The following is a 9,642-nucleotide window of genomic DNA, read 5'->3' on the forward strand; positions in this document are numbered from 1 at the left end:
GGAGGCCTGAGAACATGTTTTAGTGGCAGTGGGATTCCCCACTGGGCCACTGATGGAATTTTGCGTTTCCCCCGACAGTCTGATCCAAAGGGAATTCACAATTACCTAAGGACACCAAATGATTAAAAAAAAAAAAAAAAGAATCCATGTTCATAGACAGGTCAATTAAAGACACATACCCAAGGTCCTCGGAGACGTGACCAAACGTGTGACCAATCAGAGGAAGTCCGCATCGTGACTGGGCCTTTAGAAAAAAAATCCAATTTTAAATTCAGATTGGATTTTGAACACTAATCAACCAGCATATTCATCTTACCGGACAATGTAACATGTTATTACAAATGTTTTCAAAGGTGTTTCATTTCTTTGCCGGTGCCACTAAACAGAGGAAAGAGATTAAACACAGGAACCTTCAGAGAATTAAGTCCCCAATATTTGTGTATGAAAATGACTTGAGAATCAAAACAACTAGCTTGAATGTATCTACATGTACGGTAATATTTTGGCTACATGTTTACCCTGAGTACCTAAACCAGTTTACCAATGTTAGGTGGAGCTAATACTTTGGATGTGCCTAATGTTTTGTCCACTGGTGTACCTAATATTCTGTCTGCACTTAAATTTCTGGTAAAAGTTATACATTATCCAATATTCTGGGTGTTCCTAATATTTTGGACAATGGTTTACAGTGAATACACCACCCTGTACAGGATAAGTGGTGTTGAAAATGACACCTGACGAAAAAAAAGTCTACACACCTTTGTTTGAAAGCCAGGTTTTTGTGACATTAGGTGACAAAGTAGGCTTTTCCTGTCTTTTTTTTTTTGGTGGGTGGGGGTGGGGTTTTTTCTTTCAAACCAGTCAATCAAAGAACACATATGCAGACAAACAAGACACAGAATTGTCCACAAGTGTGTGTATGAATGTTTTTTGTCTATATGTGGCCTGTGATTGGCTAGTGACCAGTCAGGGGTGTACCCTCACACCCAAAGTTGTCTGTGATATGCTCCAGCCCCCCATGCTGCCCTAATGAGGCCAAACGCTACTGAAAATGGATGAATAGAGGCTATGATATCTATTTTTGCCCGTTTAAAATCATCACCGGTTTGACTTCGGAACCTGCAATTCAATTGATTGATGCCCACAGAGGTATACGTGCCTACAAATGAACAGGCAGAGACAGATGTGTTCCCTTACTACAATCCGTCTTCATCTTTTATGGCCGCTCAGCAGGATTAATGCAGGACTCGCGGCCACACGCCACTCTTGTCTTTATTTAAGGAAGCATCTCATTGAATTGCTGACATTCTAATGGAGCTTGAGAAAAGCAAAAGCCGCCCAAAGGTGTTTGTGACGGCGCCGTTTCTTCTCTGTGTGTAGAACTCCGATATAAAGGATGACACAAAACTAAATTCTTAGGGAAAGCACGACTTGGCTTGTTAGCAGAGTCAGTGCCACCTTGATAAGTCGCGTCTTAGTGTTCACCTTCAACAATTTTAAGTTAAGAACTCAAACAAAGTAAGGTTTGATCCTTTCAAGCCTCTGTAGGCCTTAATAACTTGAATTCCAAAACCATTCGGTTCATTGAAGACCAAATTGTAAACGACGACAACAAGCACTATAGAAAATGAATGTAACCATGGACAATTGAAGATTATCCAGTGTGCTACAATCGGCGTTTGAAAAGGGCAATTTCATTGTCACAATGCCGAGACGTGGTAAACTGAGCCCAGCAGTGACAATGGTTTTCCGCCCTCATCTTCTCATCAACAGTGTCATGTGACACATTTACTGTATTCCAAACTGGAAATGACTACCTCAGAAGAGCGTCTCATTCCCAAACTCTTTTTATCCCTCTTTGAACAAATGTGAAATAGCATGCGTCTGTGAGAAATAGGTCACACGAGCCCAATGCCACTGGTGTCGTCCTCTTGGGTAAAGCTCAGGAGAAAAATGAATGATTTCAGTGGATTTACTGTAGTGACTTCATCAAAGTTATATCAAATCAAATAGAATTCTATTTATATAGCACTTTTCGGACACAAAACGCAACTCAAAGTGCTGTACACTAAAAACATCAGATTGCAACATAAAAAGGAAAACCCACTCCCACCTTCCCTCCCCCTTCACAATATACACAAAGGCAGATATCCACGAGCACACCTGGACTCACACACACGCACGCACCCACACACACATTTAACCGGAAAAAGAGACATGGCAGGGCACAGAGAAACCATATGAGGAAAGCGTACCCAAGGGGAGCTCTTCCAGGCTGAGAGGAATGACGCAGAGGCCCCCCTTGAGGAAACACTGGAGCTAATATTGAAAACAATAAAATTGGATAAGAGTAGTAAGAGACTAAGAGCAATTATTTAAAAGCCAAAGTAAAAAGGTGTCTTGAGCTTCCTCTTAAAAATATATTGCAATGCCAACGCAGCTGAATTCCTTCACGGCTCATTATGTGTGGAAAAAAAAGGAGTGATGCTAATATATTCTTGTTTACCAATTTTCAATAATATAAATTGGCCCAAATGTTGCCCAATTTTAAACAGGCGTCCGTCGGCGATTCCGACTTAACTTTTACTAGCAACTTTTGAGAGAGAGAGAGCACTGTGCAGTGTGCATGTGGATAACAGGCTGTTTTGCATGGGTTGACGCAAGAGATGGCTGAGTCAATTATCAGTTGGCAGAAAACTACTATTATCAAACATTTATTAAGCGGCAGTATACAGTACATGTGGTCCCTGACGCCGACTCTGGAGCCGAGCCCAGCGGAGGAACTTCATTCAACGCTGCCAGGAACACAATCATGCTCCAAAGCTGCTCGGCATCCACATTTCATCAAATTGATAGGATGTGAGGAACCAGCTAGAATAACATATTTCTTATTTTTGTTGTTATTTTTATCGCTTGTGTTGTTTTTTTTTCCTGGACAAAAAATAGTGAAAGGTTCACATTTTTCCAACCTTGAAAATCTGTATTTAATTATTTTTTCTTTTCAAACTTTAAAAATATTGCTACTTATTTGGATTGCCCAAAGTTTTTTTTTTTTCATGGCCCCTGCTGAATAATCTTCTGTCACAGTGGAAATTAAAGTATGGTGACTAGACGAGCAGCACACACACAGATACACGCACGCACACACATTCGCACACTTTCATCATTCAATCTTATCACTCAGATAGTTTGAATTACTACAACTTTGGATGTCTCCGGAGGGGGGCTTAATCCCTTGCTGTATCTATGGGCTGCCATTGATCGGGCTCGTCAAAGAAATCCATTCGATGAGTGACAGTGGATAAGTAATCTTCTGAAGAGAAAAGCTGCACCATAAATGTTTTATCTGATGGTGTACTTTCAGAAAATAGAAACTAAAGTCAATTGGTGAATTAAATACGTTGTAGACAACAATATCAGACTCTCGTTGTTGCACCAGTGGTTTTTATCGACGTGACCTGCGGGTTTATTGTTTAGTTGCAGTTCAATCAATACAACTCAAGCTTTTCTGTTCAAGTTATAAAGCCCTCGTTTAATTTAATCTCACAAACACAAATAAACACAGATTGTCTTTTTAAATACAGTGAACAGCTCTTGCATGAGATCCCATTAGACTGTGCACGTGTCCCTAATGGAGTTCATTTTAATTAAATGGGGGCATTTTTGAAGGCAAGGTTTGAAACTTCCTCGCAGCATCAGTAGTCACCTCACACAAGCGGCTACAAAGTTGAGATAAGTTTCGGTGACTTCGCCGCAAGTGGTCGCATCTCATTAACATTCCCAGTTCCCTGGTCGCCACATTGCTGCCAGGCTCGTCAATTGTGTGTGTGCATGTGTGTGTGCGTCAGACCCGCTCTGCAATCAAGTTGAATGAGCACCAAGAGGAATGTAAATGCTCCATGTGGGAGTGGGAGTGGGACAGGTGATAGACGGGTATGGGAAACTGACGGATTTTAGAGATGGGCGGGTTGACAAGGATCTCCAATAAGGCACAGGGGCTTATAAGGAATCCTGGCGGATAAAAACAATCAATGGACATACACGGGCATTTCCCATATGGTCTCTGTGGTCTGGGCAATCAATGTCCACAGTTTTTTTGTTTTTTTTAGGCTTAACAGATTTTGAGGATGTGAAAGAGCCTATATATTACAGGGTAAACAATGTGTGTTTACTGCTACATTAGCGCATTGTTGTCGACGTTGTCCTTTTCTCCATAAAAATTTACATTTCCATTCAGAAATGGCATCCTGTATTTACTTGGTTTGACTTTATGAGATATTAACATTGGCTTCTTTGTCTCTGTTTCATTTCAGCAGTTGAATATCCTCTTTTGCTTTGTAACGACAGCCAGTGATTTGTGTCTGTTCACAAAGGAAGTCGCTTCTTCGGGCTAATCGATGGGCTTCCAGAATGTTTGACAACCACGCCGAATCAATAGCGGCACGGAAGGTGATTAAGTATCGCCGCACTGCACCGTCAAAGACAGTTTTGATCCCTGCACATGAGCGATTGCTCTACAGGAATGTATCATTAGCAACCATTTCCCAGTTGATGTGATAACCACCCCAAGCAGTACTAAGCTAATAAACTACTTTCCATGGAACCATGTCCCACAAAAAATAAGTCTTTGGGAAGTTACTTATAAAAAAAAAAGTATGCAAAGGTAGGCCATATCCTTTGCAGAGAATATATATAGCATGTCACTTGGAGACAATTAATCATGAAGCAAAGAAATTGTGCTGCAGCAGCAAGGTGAAGAACACGCTTGTCTGCATTTACTGCTTACACAAGCAAGGCTTGGTTAACAGTGTTGTTTAGTGCCACTGTTGTGTCATTGACAGTTGCTAGCAACAGACAATAAAGTAAAAAAAAAAAAAAAAAGGCCAAGTGCATATCAAAGCCATTGCTTCTCATACGAGCCGAGCCGTAGCATGGGGGTCCTCGAAAGAACTTGCAATGAAATGTCTCATCATTTTTTTAAAAAGTGCTAATCTACAAAATTAGAGATTTGAGTGCGCTTCTGACCCCCACTGCTAGATGGCAGCAGCGCACTTCATTACATACACTCACCATCAATTCAGATTGGTTTCCCTGCTGTGGAAGCGTAGTATCAGTTGGTGGCAGTATTGTGCCATTAAGCTGGTTTGCCAGCTGCTAATAGACACCATAGTAGAAGAAAAACAAAGGAGCACAATACATTAGATAAAGGCATGTTTTTTTCACACAGTTTCCGTGTTTGTAAGTTATGTGGCGAGCAAATATTATTGTGTATTTATACTGTACAACACAGTTAAGTACTTTTTTTTTTTTCGGATTTTGCTGTCACACTTGAACTTCCCAAATGGGGCTCAAGTGATTCTTTTTTTCTTCTTCGATGGAAAAAAATGATTCTTAACATACTTTGTGTTCAAGCTCAGTGGTCCCAGTGCATATGTGAATTGACAAGCACTCAGTCTAATTACGGCAGAAGATTAGAAATGTAAATTATGCAATCAGCTGGCAATGTGGACGAGTGCTGCTGGCCAGTTTGACCCCGCAGGCGAGCAATTATTGCGGGCACATCAATACGTGATACATGATCAACCAGATGATGCAGTTGACTGTTCCCTATTAAGATGACACGTCCTGATTATCATTGATGAAGTGGGACACAAGATTCCATTCGGGGTTGCTATCATTGTTTTTATATATGTATTTTTATATATATATATATATATATATATATATATATAATTGTCATTGATGGATTATTTATTATTGTTCAAAATGCATTATTTCCTCAGATATCGTCCATCCTACATTGCCGCAACTAGAGTCTAAATTGTCCATAGGTGTGAATTTGAGTGAGTGCATTTGGCTAGCGACCAATCGAGGATGTACGTAGCCTCTCACCCCAAATACAGCTGGGATAGGCTCCAGCTCACCCGTGACCCTCATGAGGACAAGTGCAATAGATAATGGATGGATGACTTCCGGGGCAAAATTAACATATCCGCTATTCGAACAACTAAAGGATTTAAAAGAAAGTAAGAAACAAAAGTAATTAGCCTCATTTTAACAGTATTATTGCAATGTGTTTATCATTGGATTGATTGTTCATTTTCAGGGGTGTCTCAAACTCACTGTACTGTACCTTTTTTTGTAGATAAAGTATTGTTTTTAATAATGTACTAGTTGCTAAATGTGCCCTCAGTGTATGCTGTATAAGGCCACCACTCAGGCTTTCACCATGGAAACTGTTTGACCGCCATTTTGTCTTTTCAATGTCGGATGAAAAAGCAATGTAAAATAATATATTTCTGATAATAATATAGTGTGTCGCCTGCTCAGGAATCGGAAATAAAGTCTGTTTGGACTGAGCCAAAGAGCTGAGTGGGTGCTGGTGTGGTTACATAAGTACATTACAGCATGCACGCACACACACAAGAACAAACATAATGTTTTGTGTGCGTGTGCGGGTGTGTGTGTGCGTGGGGTGTGTGTGTGGGTGTGTGTGTGTGTGTGTTCTTCTGCCTGCAGTCTATCATTAACCTTGACTGTATTTCCACCCTGACCTCCATGTCCAGGATTGCCTAAATGTCCATGTATGTGATTTGTCAGCCTGTCCATACAGCAGCAACCATAACTTTAAATATACACATCATAGGCAAGAATGTCATTAATTTGGGGCCTGGGTCATGCTACCAGTTTAGCTTGTTTACAGTGTTCTCTTATGAATGGCTATGTCTGAAAATTGCACTTGTACGTGTTAGCGAGGGGCTTGGCTTTGGTCAGGAACTCAAGGGGTGAGGAATTAGAGAAGTTAGGCTACATTCAAATCTTGCTAAAAGTTTTAACATTGTGAACTCCTCCTTTAACTTCTCCTTAGTGACCATGATTGACTGCAGATGGTAGTTTGTCTCTGCCAGCAAAACAGCAGCGATAGTCATTGTGTTAAATGGTACTAGAAAAATGGAAGGGTCTAAGGAAGTCATTGAAGATCCAAGACGGAAATGTGTTAATTTAAAACAAGTTGGGAGACGCATTTGAAACAATTTCTAAACAAATGCAAATTTGTTATGTGGATATCCACTACTTCACGGAGCGGAAGCTGTCATCTTGGATGAAAGAAAATTGGTTCGGATGTTCAGAGCAAACCATGAACCATAGAAGCACAAGCCTGCCTTGAACCGTAAATTGCTGAGTTTTACATCGCCATGGAAGAGGGGCTTCCAAAATCATCACCTTCAAGATTGACTTAAATTAGACAAGCTAAGCCCATTCTAGACAAAAGATTTATGGTCAGACGAGACAAAAATGTAATTATTCTATCACACTTACAAGTATGTTTTTTTTTTTTTTAGGGTTGCACACTCCATACAGTAGGAAGTCCAGAGCTGAGATTTGAACCCAAAAGGGTTCAAATAAGGCAGATGTGCTCCCCATAAACCTATCATGCTGACACAAGAAAAAAAATAACTCTACCATTTATACCAAGGTCAAATATCCAGGCAGAATTAGAATATAAAGTTTGTTGATAGTCATTTCCTTTTTCACTTTTTTAAAACTTTAAACATGCTTCCTATGAGGTGGCAGCAAGTGAGTTGATGGAGGCAAGTTAGACAGAGCTTTGAGTGAAACGCATGCAGCATTTAGCCAAAGATTTTAATAATTAAGTCGCAGTTTAAAATTTAGCTTCTACATCTTACTCAGATGGCGAACATGCACTTGGCTGGGAACAATTTCACATTAAGCGGACTTGGATGCGTTTGCGTTATGAGAGAGAGTCATCCATTCAATATCTACTCAGACAGGAGGGGACAACAATAAGCATGGGGCACCACTTTGAATTGTATATTTATGGGCTTTTTTTTGTCTTTCCTACCAGAATACAACTACTTTGAATTAAGATCTTAAATTACACTGACACACTTTGGTTTTCACGGTGGAATCTCCAAAGTCAAAAGTCTGGTTAAAATTGTAAGTAAGTAAGGTAAATGTTACTTTACTGCATTTAGCACAAAGAGGATTCATAAACTACAATCATGTATAAATTGCAGAATAAATTGTTACATTGCTTGTTGCATCCTCAAGAAATCTATAAACGCACGATAAAATTAACTGTAAAATATTTTTGGGACCAAGCAAACAAAATAGCACCTGTTGTCTGTCACCATTTCATAAAATGAGACCATTTTTCCATTTTCTTTAAGGTGCTAATGCTATCTTAATATCGGTAGCGCTGCTATTTTGTTGAAGCTGGACAGCGTTCTCTGTGACTATTTATCACAACATTCATAATTGAATTCTGCACATCACTGAGGGGTGGGCCTTTGGTCAAAGACTCGAGGGGAGGGTGTATTAGAGAAGTGAGGCTAAATTCAATTCTTGCTTGCCATGTTAAAACTGCAAACTCCCCATTTAAATGAACCTCTAATACTAACCCTTGAACGGCAGTTACATTCTTCGTTGCTTCTCTCCTCAGGATCTTGTGGACCCACTTGATTGCAACCAACATCGGCGACAGCTCTTCTTTATTTATTCAACTTTTAGTAATCCAGGTAAGGCAATTGAGCAGCGATTCCTATTTACACTTCTGACCTAGCCAAGAGACAGCATACAACAGCGCTGTGGACCTCATCATTATACAGTATTTCATACTAAGTTGTTACAATGCTGTACATTACACGTACGGCCCTACAATGAAGCACAGGCACATGGAAAGGATAAATGACAACGTCGCCAAAGCCGCCTAGTGTATTGTGATGCATTTATTCCTACCCTTTATGCATCATTTATCCACAGAAAAGGGACGTGAGCGTGTGCCACATTTAAAGTAACAAATGAGGCTGGGCGCAGTGGAGGGCTGGGGCGGCGTGGCGGGACGTGGATGTGTAAGCCGTCAAGTGGCTGTCAGATTATGTATATGTACAGGAAAGGCAGCCAGGACAACACACTCAGGGAACTAGAACAGAGAAAAAAAAAAAAAAAGGAAAAAATACGTCACAGTTCCAAATCAATCCACATCGATCCACTACAGCGACGCGATCTTCCGATAGCCACATACACATTTTCTATAGCCCTTGTCCTCATTAGGGTCACAGGTCAGTTGGAGCTTATCTCAGTTGACTTTGGGCAAAGACACGGTACGCCCTGCAGTTGTCATCAGACAATCATTTTTGATTTTGAATTTTGATTGTGTCAAAAATGTTAAATGAAATCTTTGAAAAATGCAAATCCAACTGATATACAAAAAAAAAGTCCACATAAAATATGATGACATTACTAAAATTAAATTAGCTGTACTGTGTAGATTTCCAATTTAATGTCTTCAATGAACCTGACCACGGATGATTTTAGAATATAGGAAGAAGCACACAAAAGCACCTGGAAAACACAAACTCCACACAGGAAGGCAGGAACTGCGATTCAAACCCGTGGAACTGTGAGGCAGACATGCTAACCTCTAGCACAATGTGCTATACGCATGTCCAAAATAAAACAATTCACAGAGCATGGATGCAAAAAAAGAGACATACATATTTATTTTTTACAAGAAGGGCACATATATATATATATATATATATATATATATATATATATATATATATATATATATATATATATATATATATATATATATACATATTTGTACAAACCGTA

The sequence above is a fragment of the Filicampus tigris genome, chromosome 17, assembly GCF_054856515.1.
Source record: "Filicampus tigris isolate MCC_2025a chromosome 17, RoL_Ftig_1.0, whole genome shotgun sequence".
Taxonomy (NCBI): domain Eukaryota; kingdom Metazoa; phylum Chordata; class Actinopteri; order Syngnathiformes; family Syngnathidae; genus Filicampus; species Filicampus tigris.